We start from the raw sequence: 18,471 nt of genomic DNA, 5'->3' as shown, positions 1-18,471 counted from the left end.
CTACATTATTAGAATTCTTACTCCATTTTGGGGAGTAAGGAGGAGAAGGGGAATGTAAATATATGGCAAATAAAATTATGGCTTGATTAGAGCTAGAGTAACATTACAAAGTACGTGAGACTGCTGCCCTTGATACTTATAGAAGAAAAGAGGTTGTTCCATATGTGTATACTTATTTACTTGTATGGAGTTGAAGTAATATTGCCATCAGTTAAGATGATGTCKCTCAACTCCTTGTTTTTCCTAAGGCCATAATTCACCACCAGACTTAGCTGTGAGTGTGAAAGCATGTCTGTGAGCAAAGTTGCAATAATTTATAACCTCCAGTATGTTACTGCCATTGTGTGTGGTAAATATAACCCATCTTATGGCCTCAGGGACACATGCAGGCTGCCAGAAGAGGTTGAATGAGTTACAGAATATCGGCTCTGGTAGTCTGTGTTCCATCTARAGAGGCAGCAGGAAAGGAAGCCTCTGATGGCCTTACCAGGCCAGTCTCATCACTTYTATTCAGATAGTGCTAAGATTTACAGTACTTACAGGGTGATGGTTCTGTGGTTAATGAGGCTTGGAGCTGATTTTCCTTAGTATTCAAAATTTCAATTCTTCCAGCTTTCTGGAGTGTCTTCTGTGGGATGTGCCAAAGATAACTCAGTATTAGCATATAACAGAATACGCAGAATTAGTAACAATGATAACTGCTAGATGAGTTACTAATCCTTGAACTAAATGCAGATGCATGGATTCTGTTGCTAGACCCATGCAAAGAACTTCTTAGTACTGCAAATTTAATTAGGTAAAGATGCAAAAAGCAGGCTTCACGTGACTTAGTCCCTGGTGAAATGTACTATTGCTCCTGGTAGTGTGATAAAATGATTCAAACGCTTGCATATAACTTTCTGCAGCAGCAGCAGAGGTAAAAAGCTCCTCAGGTTATAATAACAAAATAAATACTATGGTGAACATCAGAACTGTAGTACTCAAAAAACCCCATCCAAGTCCAATGTAATAAATGGTCTTATTTTAGAGGTACTGAGAGCAACTACTGGTGAATTCAGTGGTAAATGTAGGTTTGGCGTACATTTTTTTTTTTTTTTTTTTGGTTGAAGTGCCTGAACTTCAGCACGTAAGTGTGAGGATTTTACTTGTGTTTTTCAGCAGATCTAGTAAAAATAATTGTAAATAATTCTAAATGGTGCTGTATTATTTGATTTTTGTTGTCGGTGGTKGTATGTTTGTTTTAATGAAACTATTAGCTATGTTTTTTGTGTGAAAATGCTTTTCAATTAGCTCTGTCCCCTACCTTGCTCTTGTTCAGGTCAGAATTTTAGGTCTGTCAATCTGACACCTTTGTTAAGAATCATCAGTTGATAGTGTTATCATGAAAGTAGATCTACGCATGCACATTTTTCACAAAGCTGCTTTACATGTAGGCCTGTAGGTCTAGGATTTTGCAATAGTAATGGGATGGTGGGTGTGCTAATAYGGCTATCAATGCTGTGCAAAAGTGTTTCATACCTGTTGTTTGTATCTTAATTCAAAGTCTGGGATCAGGTGCCTTATATTAGAAATAATACTTAAGGATCCAACTCTTTTATAAAGCASTACTTTGATAAATCTTGTATCATTCTAATGGCATATGTTCATTGTAGTACAGTGGCAGCTCTTTAGAAAAAAACAAGAATGAAAAACTATTCTTAACAGTCATCATCAGAAGTAGATTAGTAAGCATCTTAGTGTGTATTAGGGTCCTTACTACCTTATCTATTACTCTACTACAATTACTCTTTGCAGGATTCCTTGGAAACTTCTCTAATTCTCTAATGCATTTGACTTAAGCGTCTTTCTTTTTGTGTCTAGACAAACCCTTTGGGATTAAAGGTATTCCCAGTCATCATTGTAGAATCCTAGTAAATCGTGCTCTAATAGAGAATCATGCCATTTTTGTGAATGAGTTGTAGCTTACAATTCTATGTTCTTTTTTCCTTAGCTTATTCTTTCTGAAACTCTTGGCAAGTCAAGAATTCAGAGGCTCAGCCATTGAGTTTGAATGTCCTTTAATGTGTCCTTCTTTTCCTCTTAGTATCTCTAAGGTTCTGGATTATATTGGTGCCCTACATTGCCAAATTTGTTTATATAGATATGCCCTGTCAAGAGCATGTGAAATGTTTTTGCTTATTTTTTTAAATTCCCTTTTGCAGTGTTGACTTAGTCAAAATCATTTGTCTTCTGTATTTTCTGTACTAYATTTCAAAAATTAACAATTCAACACCTGCCTAGCAGTTGTGCATCTTATTCCAAACATATTCTACAGAGCCAGAGGTTTCTGCACTTGTTTTAACTTAACATCTGGCATTATTTGTTATGCTAATTCACTTACGTGGAAACACTGATGTAACTGTTAAGATTTAGTTAGGGGTCCCCACCACAATTTTCAATGCAAGGAAAAACATAATACCTGTTTTCCTACAGTTTGATTTGGCAGAGCAAGCAGGAGTGAGGATAAGTAGTAAATGCCGGGAAGGAGAACAATGTTGTCCTTTAGGAAGCAAAGATGAACAGCCTACTACTTCATCACACAAGCCAGCATCCTTGACCAGGTGTAACTTGATTCAGCAGAATCAAGTTTTTTGTTTTTGTTTTTTTTAAAAAAAACATTTAAATGCCAAGCTTTCAACCATGTACAAGTTAGAAGAAAGGGTAGGCCTCGTCAGAAACAGAAAAATAGTTTCTACATGAAATGAAATAGAAGCACAGTATAAATTAAAAAAAATATCTCTGGCACACTGGTGCAAACTGCAGTATGATCACTCAAAGATGTTTATAAGGTAAATTTGAGAAATAGGGAAATATTTTTGGATTTTTTTTCCTCTATGAGGAAGATGCTGACTGGGATGAGAAAAGTTGGGGTGGGGGAGGAGGAAGAAAAAGTAATGGACTTGATGGAGGTGGTGAGAGGTGAATTAATACACTTTAACTGCTACAGTGATGAAGGTAGGCTACTATTAGTCTACCCTGGTATGTGAAAGGATGACTGCTTGGTATAGGCACCAAGAACTGATGCAGTACAATATCTAAAGGCTTGTCCTAAGGCACCCTTCACTTTTGGAAGTAAAGGTTTTCTTCTAGACTAAATCTCTTTCATACGCGCAAATGCCTGATGGGAATTGAATGAGCCTGGCTGTCTAGGGAAAAGTTGAAAATCCAGTGTATTTGATTTTGTTGCTAAAATGCAGTGGGAATATAATTGTTAAAATCACTGTGGTTTATCAGATGTGACTTGCTTTGTGGTCATTCCCACTCAAGTAGTTCAGCAGGGAATTTAAAYTTATTAACTCAGCTGCCTGGTATAATACAACCAAGTCCAAATACTTAAGGAAAGGGGTCATGTAAATAGTAGCAATTAAGTTAGAATAACGTTGCAGAGTATTTTTCATGTCACTTGTAATCACTAATTTGATACAATGTTTTGTAATATGATATTTATTATTTATTTACTACATTTAATCCATGTAATATAAAGACTTTCTAGCTGGCTCGTTCTCGTTTTTTGCAGTTATTCTCTTCAGTGAACAATGTGCTTCAAAGTTAGCACTTTTCCACGAGTCAGTCCTTTGATCTTATTTTCACACTTTTTCCTTTTGAATTTTGTCTTGTTTGCCAGCATTTTTCTATATGAGGATCATAGAAGTAAATTGTTCTTAGTAGTCTTTAGTGCTTGATCTGTGGTGTGCTATTTGTACAAATAGAAGATAATATTTGATCTTTTTCCATCCTTCTTCCCAGTGATAGTGCAGTGCATATAATGATAATATCTCTGGCTCTAGTGTTAATATTAGCTGTTGTATCATCAGAGGATAGATGACGTTCTGAATTTTCTGTTATGCTTTCTACAGGTGATTTCAGAATGTTTGAGTGAAACTTGGTTTAGTATTTTGAAGTAGGAGCTACATAGGAATTTTTTGCTTTGTTTTAAATTAGCTTACCAGTAAACATTTAATATAGTTTGTACTTTGATGGAACAGATTCGTATTGAAGAGCAAGCATATATTCTATATTGTGGAACATACAGATAACAGCTAATGATTTCCTTTGATGGCTACAAAGCAAAAACTCCTCTGACAGCAATGTATTGCAGTGATTTTATTTCTGTTATGCTAACTGTTGTAATGCAATAATGTAATAGTAATAATGGTTGATGGATGTTTTTGTGTTAAGTGTACAGGATGCTTATTATGTCATTGTCGCAAATCTTCATTTTAATTGTCAGACTTCTATTTCATTTTGGTAAAATCATTTATTATCCGTAGTCTGCCGTATTTACAATTATCACTGAATATCAGTGAAATATCAATGAAAATGACTTCTATCTCTTTTTCCTAGCAATTTATACCTGTTAAAAGTACAAGTGAATTTTATTCAATTCTTTACTGAAGCAATATGTAGTACCTTACATAATAATTATCAGTCTCATAGGTACAAATCTTTAATTTTTAAATGTAGTGAGCTTTAATGATTTGTCTCTGTTCCTTTTTTGGTTTAGGAAAACAAGAGTAAATGGGTTCTTTGTTTAAATTTTCTTGCATGTTGTATCTTTGATGAATGATGATTTCAGTTTAACASACTATAGGACTAGGAACAAATAGGTGGATTAGTGAAATGTCAGTACAATGCATGTAGAAAAAAACAATACATAGACAAATACAGACTAATGTGTATTTCTTAAAATAAAGGATATGTGATAAATGGAAATTTTCCAAAGCACTTAGCTTTAATCATTAGATGTCTTAAAAATAATAGTCTAGTTTTAGTAAATTTAAGCAAAAAAGATGATAGTAGCATACTGCTTTGTCTTTAGATTCTGGAAGCTTAGGCATTTTGAAAGTGAGTAAASGCTAAGATAAGTTAGGATGCACTTGTTTTGCTGCTTAACTGAAAATCCAAAGAGAGAATTCCTTGTTGCTACAAACATTTTCTTAAATCTCAAGGAAAGCAACAAAAATAGTAATGATGGCAACTTTGTTAGTTATTGATATTAATAATGATAAGACTTGATTTGCTTATGTATTTATAAAAGCTACGAAGCATTGTAACAAGCTACCTAGGGATCTGAAGTCTTTATTCATATGCATATTCACAGCAGGTTACACAAAAAGGCTCTTAGAAGAAGGAGGCTRCTCTGAGCCTTCTTCAGGGCATGGTTTGCACCAGTTTCCCTTACAATGTTTCAATCAGCCTGGGATATCTATTTTTTTTTTGGGGGGGGGGATAGTTTTGGGGGATTTTTTGGTCATTGTTTACCCAGTGGCCTCATCCAGTGTGATTAACTCTGCGTGGGAATAATCTAGCTGAAATCCATATGTATAAGCAGAAATATTTACATCATTGAGACTGTAGTTTGACCCATCTAATTTCTTTCTTGTGCATCATGATATACTTAGGAGACAGCAGAAAGCTAGAATCAGATGCTGTATTTTGTTAGGCTTATTATTGCCAGTATCTAAGAAAATTCTTATTTTTCAGAGATTGGAAGGGGTTGAAAGCTAACTGTAGGGCAAAATATCCAACAGTTTAATTAAATTCAGTAAGTCACATAGTCTGAACAGTACAGTATCCTTCATATAGTGACTTTAATTTTCAATTTCCGGACTGACTTGTATGAACTAAGTAAAGTCTGCTTTGGCTTTTGGCTACATCAAAATGTAGAAACATCTGCTATTTTAGCTAGTTGGGAAATTACTGCATTCCTCAGCTGCATTCTAGCTGAGGCAGAGAAACTTTTCTAATGTAAGGCTAGTTCATAGAAACTATCTGAAAGCTAAAGTCCTGTTTTTAATTTTTCTGAGATTTACTGACCACTTTCATTATGCCATCTGTCTCCTAACTATCACTCTTGTTTTGTTTGGACTAGTATATAAGACAGAACTGGACCAAATTGCAACAATTACTACTATCTTGGAACTAATAATTTGATTCATCAAGACTAGCTCATTTTATAGCAGAACCTACTATTCCCATGCCAATAGATTGTTGTGAAGATGTACAGCAGATTGTAATTTTCAGAGATCCTCATGTTTCTAGTGTCCGTCATCCTCAACTGTATCAGCTATACTATATACAGATACTAGATGCTTAGATATACTATCTAATATGCTATTAGATACTAAGAATATGATTCTTCTAGTTTCCCTTTTAAATGGATATTTTCATATTCAGACTGACTAGTGTGTAGAATGAAGGCAAGCCTTTGGGGACTTTTTTTTTTTTTGAGCGCCATCAGTGTTTTAAGGACTTTTCTATGATGAGTAGATGAAAAATTGCCTATTTATTATTTTTATTGAGATTATTTGGAGAAGTGTTTTTTCTTCATTTGCGAGATCAATGTTTGTCAAGTAAAAACGGAGTGATAATTTTTCCACAACATTGGAAAAGTATGGATAGTTTTTCCACAACATTGGAAAAGTATGGATAGTTTTTCCACAACACTGGAAAAGTATGCATATATAATATGTATAATTAATTTTATATATGTACAGTATATGCTGTGTGTGCTGCAATTCCTGTTACTGACTGTAGACCACCTATTTGGCTGGTACACTTCAGAAGTTTACAAGTTCAGTTTCTAAATTTTTGGGCTCATCAGCTACTTGCCTTAATTTACTAGATTGCTGGCTTTGTCAGCAGTGCTGTATCTACCTTTATTCAGTAATCTCTTACCTAGACAATAGCATTTGCATGCACAGTGCAATATTATGTAAGTACATACCTGTACACCCATGAAAATGTCCCCATCCTTAATTAATGAAACATCTTTCTTGCCTTATTAAATAGCAAATAGTGGCCAAAAGTAGCATGATTTATGATTGCAGATTTTATCCCTGAGAAAAGAATTGAAGTATTGGGTTGGAAAATGAATGCATGTTTCACTGTTTAAGGATAATACAAGTGGAGGTTTTAGAATTGGAAAATGTCTCTTTCTTTCTTTCCTTCTTTCTTTCTTTCCTTCTTTCTTTCTTTCTTTCTTTCTTTTAATCTGTGAAATTCAAAAGTTGCTGACGGGGTTTTCTGCAAATCTGAAAGAAATCAAGTGAGCCAACTTTTATAGGCCAGAGGAGCACTTTGACTGCTAATTAAACTGTTTTTATTTTGAGATTAAATTTCTGTGGCTATTTACTAAGTAAAAAGCTTAATATTTCAAAAAGTTATGAGCATGTAAAAACAAAAATAGAGCTCCAAAAAGCAATTTTTCTGCAGCTGGAACAATAACTTCTATTAAATACTTCTTGCAGTAAGTAGGTGAAATTTTAGGTTTCTTGGTAATGATGTTTTTGGTATTCCCTGAATTACTGCCCTATATAATTAGTTGATATATTTGGGAATTGTGGTATAGATACAGTGACCACCAACAATTAAAGGCAGTTAAGGAAAATTGCTCAAAAAGAACAGACACCTATTGAAAAATATAAGGCACACCCATAATATTTTATAATGTTACAGGGGTGTACATTTTCATCACACTGTCGAATCTCCTGTTTGTTGCAGGAAAATAAACTGTAACTGATTCTTTTTGAGCTTGTTGGATTTGGGTCATGAATTATTGGGCCTAATAAATATACCTTAAAACAAGCTAGGTGGTCACCCTATTGTTGTTGTATTTTTGCGTTCAGAGCAACTGTGAAGGTGAGTAAGTAAAGGAAATTCAGAATTACCACTATTTCTGCAAAATACTGCTTTATTCAGCAGAAGGGCATCTTTTACTAGAAAAGAATCAGAAGTTTGCTGAGAAAATCCCTTATATCAGTGTATCCCTTATTTTACTAGAAAAAAAAATCAAAAGGTTGCTGAATAAATCCCTCCTGTCAATGCATCCCTTACATTTTCCATATTCATTCAGTCCAATGCATTATGCATTCAAATCGGTGGAAGTTGTGTGGTTTATATCCTGTGCACTGCATTGAAATATTCACCTCTACATGTCTATTCATTTATTAGCTTCAGTTATTCATCAGATACTGAACAGTCTAGATACTCTGAAATTACTCTGTATCTCATCATTTAATCTATAGTTTTATTTCAAAATATGTTGAAAATTAAGCTTGAAAATTAAGCTTGAAATTAGCTTGAAAAAAAAATAACAAGATGCTTACTAAAAAGGATGGATTGGATTTCAGACTTTTAACTGTAATTTATAGTTCTTCATCCCCCTGTTCCTGCTCTTCCTCCTGTAGAGAGCATCTTTTTCCCTAGAGAGTAATACTGGTGCTATGTGGAGTATTTTGTTTACAGTAGTATAAACATTTTCAGCCTGTGACTTCATTGCTGAAATAACCCACCTCTTTCATATCAACTCTTACCTAGGAGCCGCACTGCAGACTCATTGATGTAGGTTTTCTCTGCATGGCAGCCCAGGCCAAGCTGTGGTTTCATTGCATGATGCAACTTCACCTTTTTGGTTGTCTATGGGGTTAATTATAATCTATTCTGTATTGCCTGTGCATGCCAATGTGCTTACCATAATGATGTATACACTGAATGCAGTCTAAGCATTAAGTGCATGAACTGGAATTTAAAAACATTAAGTTAGAAAGCTTGAGCAATTGTAAAATATGRTTATCAATATCTTTAATTAAACTCCTATAGAATTAATAGGATTTAATATGCATCAGGCCTATATATTTAAAWTTTCCAGCATAATGCAGTAGTTTATTGACTAGCTAGACAATTGCAGYGTGGTCAAGACGTGGGAAAATAGTGTAACTAACTACTTCCTCTTTTAACAAGGCTGAGTGATGCCAGTAGTGTTCAGATAGATAAACCTTTCCCCGTTTTCAACTTTAGCAGCAGGTGACAGTGACGAGAGGTAAGGTTATATGAAACTATTTATTAAAGGTCAGAAATTGAAAGAATTTTGAAGTGCAGCAGTTTTATTAATTCTTAATCTGCAATATAATTTAAAATATATTTATTTAAAATCGCCACAAAAATGAAATTTTGTATGAAAAATTGTAACATTGCTCCAAGTTTCTTTTGCAAAATAAATTTTGACCATCCTAAGAAATACTGTGTTGTCTAAATGTTGTTAATTTTACTGGGATAAATTTCTCATCGTCACAGTAGAAGATGTGATTTAATAGTAACCCTGTTGYTTCCTGAAAAAATGATGAAATAGCACCGCAGAAAGTGATTTGAAACATTTTGCCTGAACACAGTTTAGTGCTGTTGATTGGTTAGAATGTTGAGTGTATGTGTTCAGAGGTTACACTCTGCATTTTTTCTCAGAATGGATTCACAGATTGCTAAGTAATAATTCATCTCGGTGAATAAGCATTGTCTTACMCCTAACTGAGAGCTACTAGCATAAAATGTTATGATGTTTGAAAAATGAAGACTGTGAGCAGATACCTGTAAATAGAAAGCCAAAATGTGCTTTTAATGTGTACTAAAAAAAAAGAAAGTAGCTGAAAGCATGTAAATATATTCAAAACAATAAAAAAGGGAATAATTTCAAATACACAGCTGTTGTCATGCCACCCTAATGCTGATGACTTGCACCATTGAGAATGTTTGCTGTATAGGATTACCAATGATTTATTTTCAATTTTGTTCTAAGTTCCACATAAATGCAGTTAACTTTTTTTTATAACAAAAGACAATTMTTCTAGGACTCTAAAACTGATCAGACCTGTATTTATAGGGTAACGTGAAGTTCTTTCTCCTGAAGGGTATGCAAAATGGACCATTAATTACACTAGGACTTCTGGTTTTACAGTAGCTCAGTGTGTAAGCCTAACTACACATCTGTTTTTCCTGTGCACAACAGCTAGAATAAAAATGTATCAGAAGTTATAGTAAATGTTTACAAGCCATTTCAATATGGCATCGGGAGGGGAGGGGAAAAAAAAAAGAGGGGCTACTATATTTTCTTTTTTTTATGTCATTGTAAGTCCTCTTCTTGTATCTATGTAAAAAGTTTTTATACAAAGCCTATGATAACTAATTTGAGCAACTGCTATAGGAGTTGCCAACAACTTATTCCATTTGGTAATGGAGATAAACTGACTGCTAAAAAGAGTGGTATAGTGTCATTAATGTGCTTTAAAAAGGCTTTGGCTTCCACTTTTTAAAAGCTGTTGTGATTAAGGTTGTCATTGGGCCTTCAGGCTAGTTTTGATTTTTGTCTGAAAGGTCGAACTAGGAGAGAATTAAGTTACTTTTAAAATTACTTGTTTACACTACTTTTATTCTTGGTATGGTAAATCTGGCTTTTCAGTAAGTCTTTTAGAGGATTAGTATTTTACTATAAGAATAAGGTAATTTGCTCTCAACACAGTACTGGTAGATAATCTGGTCACACAGCTAGAGTAGCTGTTGCATGAGAATTTTGAAGTAGGAGGATTAGACTAAGTTAAATGCGTGCGGAAAGTAAGCCACAGCAGATGAGTGCATGACTACAGAGTCTGTGTACGTGTGCTTTGTTTCAAAAAGTGATGTGCAATAAAGACTCTCCAAGAATTTAGGAGAAGAAGAAAGGGAACAGATAGAAAGTACTGTCATAATTGTTTATATATGTTGGGAGTGGATTATCCTCAAGTTCATTCAAGGGAGAAGAATGTAAACTTGGACGTATTGTGGTGCTCAGTATATATTATGAGATCTCTAGTGGTGACTCTTGATAGAAGGATTTTTCCTTCAGGTTGCCTGTCCATTATTCCTAGTAAAGTGGAACAAGAATACAAATTCAGACTTCTCTCTGATAATTTACAGGGACATTACGYATGTAATAGTTTGGGTGTAGCTGAGTTGCCAGACCTTGCTTCACAGAGCAGTCTGGTGAGATTTATGGCACACTGTGTTTTAGGTGTGAAGTTACTAGGGTACTTGAAGGACCCTTATGGTGATAAGATACAGAGGGCTAAAAGGTCCTCATGAGGAATGAGAGAGAGAAAATCATGATTTATTAAAATTTTGGGGGGAATAGTAGGTTTTCTAGCTTCATACAGACTTTTTTTGAAGGAACGAAGGTTGTTTGTATTTACAGTTATGCCTTTGTTTGAAATATGAGATGGTACATCCTGYCTGTATACTAGGACATTTATTACAGGCCTAAGATACTATGCATTAAGATTGCTTTAAAGTTACTGTCTATATAATATGGAAAGCTCCGAATGAATGACAGTGGATTTGGGTACCTGCACCGTAAGCCACGACCAAAATAGCCGATCTGGTAACATAACATCAAGTTTCTTCCACTTTACARTATTTTTTACTTTCATTGCTCTTTTACATTGTTTTCTGATATTAAAGTAAAGTATTAGGCCTTAGGTGCAAGTTTATTATCACTCAGTAAAAACTAAATAGCAGTCACATGTTTCCTTTAAGGTATCCCAGGAAGGAATTCCGGAAAAGACAGTCAGATAAATCATCTATAAACATTTTAACACTCCAGTTCATCTATGTTYATCATTTTCAGATAGGATAGCTGAATTTATGTTATCAATCTCAAAGGGAAAGATTTGGCTTTTTACTTTCAGGATGTAAGTAAACAACAAATGTACAGAAAGAAACCTCAAAATCATTATTATTGTTATGCATATCAGAAAGGAAATCAGATGGTATACAAAAGTGAGAAGACTAATGATCTCAATTTGTATTAAGCCAAAAAATGATAGATGATGTTCTCATTTTTGAAGATTGTACCTGTTTTCTCAAAGAAGGCAGTGAGATGGTAAAGACTTTGTAAAGTTGCACAAGAGCAGAAGGATGATGAAAGGCGCTGAGATGATAGGCTGTTTGGAGCTGAATCTGGTGGTGATGGTGCACTGCTGGAAACCTCAAACTTGAGGCAAGTCGATAGCAAACATGGAAAGTATCTTTGGGAAACTTAAAAAAAAAAAATATCAGCAGCAGAACAGAATCATAGAAAATAGAACAAGAAAATTTCAGGAAGTTACCTAGTCCTCTTTCTGCAGGAGAGTAAGAGCTACTGTATATAAATTATTCAGACAGATGCTTATCTAAGAGTTCAGTGGAATTASGCCCTTTACTGCAGAAATAGGAAATTTTAGAAGTTTCACAATGGAGAATTGTATTGACATACGCAAATTTATTTCTTAGTCATTTTCTAGAAATACTTCATAAATAATCTAGAGCCTGTCAGCAGTCAATGTATCCCAGGCAGAAGARTATTTACCTTTTTTTTWAAAAAAAATATGGTGCTCACTATTCTACCTAAAGAATCTATTCCAGCATTTAACTGTATGCTTTATTTAATAGGTTTTATGCCTCTGACATGTTTCTAAGTTAACCCATTTCCATTTGCTAGATCCAATGTGAACATGGAAAATGGGTTATTAGTCTTTTTTACAGCATCATTTTACATGTTTACATTTTCATATCTCCACTTATTTTCTGTTCTCTGGACTAAAAAAACTACAACTTAGTGCTCCTTAATATACTTCAATAAAGAATATTTAAGAATAATTATGTTAAAAGACAACCGAAATAATAAAAGGAGTCTTACTATAGTATAGAAATAGGCAGGATTGCAATCTTTAGTAAGTAGTATATCAGCAAACTAGATGTAACTGAAGGGGATTATTAAATAGTGTAAGAAAGTATAGTAATATAATGCCAATTGAAATATTATACTGAAAATTTTCTCTTCAATATGTCAGTAGTCTTGCACACAGAACTTTAATTAAAAATGTGATTATAGGATTTGTTGTAACATTCTCTCAGAACTGGCTTGTCATCAGACTGCTTTATTAATGTAATACTATTTGCAGTTGTCATTCTTATCAGCTTATGGTAAACAACAAATCTAATGCAGAGTAAAATAGTATACTCTTTCTGCTTATCTAGGTAGTTCTCAGCAAAGCTCTTAAATTGGTATTTTAGGATTAAAATCTCAGTAGTATATGTTGCAGGAAAAGTATAGTGTCCCTTTTGTAGAATACTGAAAGAACCTAGAATAGTTAGTGGGCCTTTTACTTACATATGTTTTAATACTGAGTTACTGACCATTTTAGCTGCTTTGCAGGAATCTTGCTTCAGCTTTTTTTTTTTTTTTTTTTTTTTTTAAGTCAGTAATTAGAGAAGACCTATGCCACCACCAGTGGTGAATGTGCATGAACCTTGATGAAATTAAGAAATATGCTCCTTTTAGAGTGAGCAATTTTAAGACGCACGTTTTCTGAAGCTCCCAGTTATCAGTAATGGAATATGAAAGTAAGAAGAGAAGTTACATGTTACCATAGATATATATGAATTTTAGTGTATGCACTGAGGAAGAGAAGAATTTGATTCTGTTGGAGTTATGTGTTTTGGCTTAGATATTATTGGGACAGCCTACGAAGATGTATGATGTACTTAAAACTCACGGAAAACTTGCAGTTAGAAAGATGAATCCTGACAATGTTATACTGGGAAGTAGGTTTTCAATCAGGAAAGACAGATGAGGTTGGAGCTATCATATACAAGTATTGAATTATTTACTTTATTCCTTATTTACATCTYTTTCACAGCACCGATAGCCTTATGCAGTTGGAAACAAAACAATTACGTCACTAGTGAGTTTAACAAAGTTGTGTTAGTTCATTTTAGTTTAAGTAAAACGTTAGCAATATTACTTACTTCTTTCACTAGTAATGTTACCAGTTGCAAATAACTCTGTAAATGTCAGTGCCACAGAAAAGCTTGTGTGTTTGAGACAAGAGCCAGGATAATAATAATTTTCTTTGAAGTCATACCAACCTAATTTGGCCCTTCATACATGAATGAGATAGAAATTAAAATTTAGGAGCCTGTCTTTCTTTCTCACTGGAACTCYTTATCTGTCTCAGTTTCTAAACTGAATTACTTTCCCATTAAAGAATGCCAAGTGACTGCATCTTACTCAACTTTGTGATGCGTGTCTGTTTTCTGATACCCAAATTACAATTTGTAACAATTTGTCTCATTATGGAGTTTGATCAGGAGAAATCTATGACTTGATTCCAGGTTTTGAAAGCACGTTCAAGACTTGTTTTACTGTAAACTTTGTAAATTTGTTTTGGTTTGTAAAGGGGATTCAGTGTTACAGAGAAGCTTCCACTAAAACAAAGTAATTTGAAGGAAAAAAAAAGTGCACTGTAAAGAATTTCATGAATAAAAAAAAGTACATGCATGAAGTAATACATACTAATGCATTAAACTTTAAAAATAATATTTGAAAATGATAGGTGAAAGAGAATGTCTTCAAGTGGGAAGTTATTAATTAAATATTTAGTACTTTCTCTCAATTACTTATTCATGTTAATTATATTTTAGCAACCTTTATTAGGATTTCCTAACATCAGTATTCATGTAATCTTAAAACTCAATCATATTAAGGAGCATTCCTTTTGATAGAAAATTCACATCCTATTGTCTCTTCATATTCCATACTACTGTGCTTTGATATCTTTCTAAAAATTGTCATGAGGAAAGAAAATTAAAAACTCTTAATTTTTCCTTAGTACTAGATCATCCTATTTTTTCTAAAATATACTAAGATCTTAACTACTTTTTTAAGTTCCAAATTACTCATTATTAAGTTGTATTTAGTTAACATTAATCACTAAAATATAGCTTATCTGATTTGAAGGGTGGACTAGCCATTRCTCTACCATTGTGCAGAAGAAAACTCCCCTTCCAAGGGTTAATACATTAGAAATAGAGAGTAGTCTCCTAATTTAAAATTTAATGAAGTTATAAAGTTCCAAAGATTAATAATCTATAGTACAATAATACCATCGGTACTTTTCCAAAGTTACTGTCTAAGGCAACTTTTTTCTATGTTGGAGATGTTTTTAGTGGTGACTTCCTTATCTTTATCATAGCATTTATTGCATTCAAAATGCTTTGTAAAATATAACTGGATAATTTAAGATTAACCTATTGCCTTTCATGATGTAATGGTTTGGATTTATTTACAGATTAACAACTGGCATCCATCCTAGTTCTTGCAGTCTTATCATTAAAAAAGAAAGAAAGGGGGAAAAAAAGCATTAGGAGCAGAATGTGTGAAAAGCCACAGGAGCTCACTTCCTTACCCAGAAGGTTTAGAGAACTGGGAATTACATATTGGACACTAATCTCAAGTACTGAATGGAGAATGCAATTATTGTGGGGAYCTTTTCATCTAAAATCAAAAATCATCCAGAAGTATGTCACCCTCGTGGCAAAGCTTGTCAGTGGCCTAAAATCTGAATGAACATAAGATTTCCTCTCTGTCTGTGTGGTCTTAATAGATAAGTGTAGTGACTGCACTGTGGCATAGCTTAACAACCATGCCAAGGCTTTGATCTGCAGATGAAAATGGACTTTACAGCTTCTATAAAAAAAAGTGCAATAAAGCTGCTCTTATGATATTTTCAACTTGGTTGTGATTGGAGAATCCTAGAAATATTCTATGAAAGCTTCTTCTATCGGAAGGTTCGTATCAGTATCCTTACAGAAACAAACATCATTTTGGAAAACTTCGAAATGCGTATTACTTTTTGCCCTCTCCCACTTGTTCTCTGATTGTTCAAAGAATAATCCTAGTAGGACCTCAAATATTTCAMATAAATAAAAAGTAATTAAGAATTATAAATAAACACATGAAATAAACTTGTTTCAAAAGTAGTTAWTTAAATGATGGTCTTCATTCTTTTGTTCAGCTGTGGTGAAGTGTTATGTAAAGTGTCAGTCTGACTGTCAATTGCAAAAAACATTTTGGGATGCTAGGAACTCCTTGCAAATTCTTCCCTCATTTTTCCCCACTTTACCCCAAAGTTAAATCTAAAGTAGTGTAGTCATATTGCTCATTGAACTAATCTGTGCCCATGATGCCTTTATAATTGAGTTTTTATAAGTACTAATATTTCCACAAAAATGTAATAATAAACAGAACAAATAAATAGAATATGAAAATGAAACCAAGAGCAAGATTTTGAAGAGCATGAGAGGAGGGAAGAGAGTTAACAGAGGACAGTACGCCTGATAAATCAAACAAAGTTCAGTCTAATGGAGATTAGGCAAACTGAGTCCACTGTTCTCTCTCTGTATGCTGTTTTTTGTATWGAATTTTAATTATTGGTAGCATAAAGCACAAAATTACAGTAAATGATAACTTGATAYAGACATTGACCTTCTGGGTAAAACTGCCAGTCTCTCAGATCTTGCTGGGCTAGATCAGGCATTGTTTGTGGCATTTGATTTACTACATGAAAAGGAGGTAGTACAATGGGGAATTATAGTCCTTGATAGATTATCAACTGGCTATTCCTATGTTAAATCAAATAAAATTGGTATTATGAGTGTTTGTTTTGAAAAGACAAGCCATGGCCTCATCTGATTTTTTTTTTTTCAGCCAGCTTTTGTGTAGCAAAACAAAGAAGGTCTTTTTGTGAGCACATAAATATTGCAGTTAGAATTACAACATTAGTGTAAATTTTATTTAGTTACGTTACATCTTTCTTGTCATTGTGGGCATGATATAATTCCTTTTTTTTTTTTTGTTTTTTGTTTTTTGTTTTTTTAGTGTAGTTTCTCCAGGATTTTATTAGTATAACTGCATGAAAAATTAGTAGAATAATGCTTACATAGTAGATCAATAAAAGCATTTCTACTTGCTAGTAAAAGCAGTCTGTTGTCCCTTCTGAAGGTGAAGCCTTCATTCACTTAAATGGGGTGAATTTCCCCCAGGATAAGCAGATTTTACTTTAAAGCAGAAAATATATTTTTAGCCCCAGAGATCCCAGAACACTACTGTCTTGAGCTGTACAAACTATAATATTGTTAGCAAATTTAATGTGAAGGGGAGTTTCAAGTTGGCTTCCTTTCTGCAGCAGGCTGAATTGTGCTATGGTAAAAATTAGCAGTGGTATTACTCTCTTAACCCAAATGTGAGCTACACATGAAAACAAAACCAAACTGAGGAATATCATCAAAATTTAATTCAGAAAACTTAAAATGTTGTGTAATCCATCCTGTGAGCAACAACAACAAAAAATCATTTCTTTGGCTGTAGTGACATGGTCTTCCTTCCTAACACAATCTTAGTTTATAATAAAAAGGGAAGGACATTGTGTTTGTGTTYCAAATGGATAACTTGGAATTGAAAAAGTGTGATGATCTCTAAAATGAAGGGTGCATTAGAGATGTAAATAGCTAGCAACAGTCCCAAAATGGAATTACAGTCCAGTGTGCTAAGTACTCTGCAAACAAGGTGATGATGTATATTATACTTTTGCTAATTTGTCAGCTCCTGTAGGTTTCTGCGAAGGTCAATGGTGCAAAACTACAGCCCTTAGCTGCAGCCTTGGCTGACCTCATTTAACTGTCATGACGAACACCAAAGCAGTGTGGAAAGGAAGATAATGAACCTGTCTCTATGCTAGTTAAAAATCTGTGTCATTCTATTACCTTCAGTGGATTCAGGATGCTTTTGCAGAAACATAGCCTGGAATTAGGGGTAGCAGCCTCTGTGGTGGTGCAGTGTTGTTCACTGCTGCTTCTGTTGTACTTTTAATTTCTGTTGCTAGGGTGCATAGTGACTCAGAGTGTAGCCTGCCTTATTTTAACGAACACTTTTGCCCTCAGTAGTGCCATACAGAGAATAACCTTGCTGGATTCTCAGACTACGTTCGCTTCTTCTTGTAGCTAGATCTGTACTTGTGAAGTATGAGATGCTGGCATCAGTCCTATGTGTTAACATTTGGCTTCTCTYCCTTTTTGCCTGCTTTTATAAATCAATTTGATCTGACGTGTAACAGATGTGTTGCATATGTTTCATGTCTTTGCAAATAGTTTTTATTTTTAAAATATTTTAATATAATTTCCTGTAGCACTGAAGTTTCTTAAAATACAAAGCTATTGTACATCAGAATTTGGCTGTATACGTTTATGCATCTAAAGCCAAGAGAGGGCATGCTGTACTTAACTTGTTTCACCTGTAATGTATACAAGGAATGGAAAAATTGACTGCATGTGTAATGACTGGTAGTTCAGGTAATTTCCTTATGCCTTAAATCAGGTAACCGACATTCATAATGCATAGAATATTGCTTGTTGAGCAGTTTAGCATTGTACTTGTAGAGCTACAGCTATACTAACTGGTATTATGTTCACATTCAGTGATTTATTTGACCTGGGAAGCCAAAGAATTTTCTGTATCCTAAAAGAATCTTTTCCAAGGTTCCAAATGATCAAATGATGAGCTTTATAGTTATCCTTCTTATTTATGACAGTTATGATGAATATTCATGATCATTTGCAATATATGTATGGGTGTATATGTATGTGTATATATAGTGGTAAATTATGTATATATAGCATATACATCTRCATATATTGGGACATGCCCTTCACTTTGGTCTGTAACTTCAACATTGCTTTGTGGCTTCACCAGCCTGTTTTAGAAACCTCACAAATAAATCACTAACCGTAGTCATGAAAGTTACCTCCTTA

At 34.0% G+C, this 18,471-nt stretch overlaps 1 protein-coding gene across 8 annotated transcripts in view; it reads left to right on the top strand.

The window, feature by feature from the left end:
- KCNMA1 (potassium calcium-activated channel subfamily M alpha 1) overlaps nt 1–18,471 on the top strand; it is a 516,194-nt gene that overhangs the window by 285,514 nt on the left and 212,209 nt on the right. The gene's annotated exons all lie outside the window — the stretch shown is intronic.

Source organism: Rhea americana, unplaced genomic scaffold, assembly GCF_003343005.1.
Source record: "Rhea americana isolate MKP2758 unplaced genomic scaffold, rheAme1 scaffold_36, whole genome shotgun sequence".
NCBI classification, from domain to species: Eukaryota; Metazoa; Chordata; class Aves; order Rheiformes; family Rheidae; genus Rhea; species Rhea americana.
Note: the sequence above shows the minus strand (reverse complement) of the source record. Positions and strands in the feature narration are given on the sequence as shown.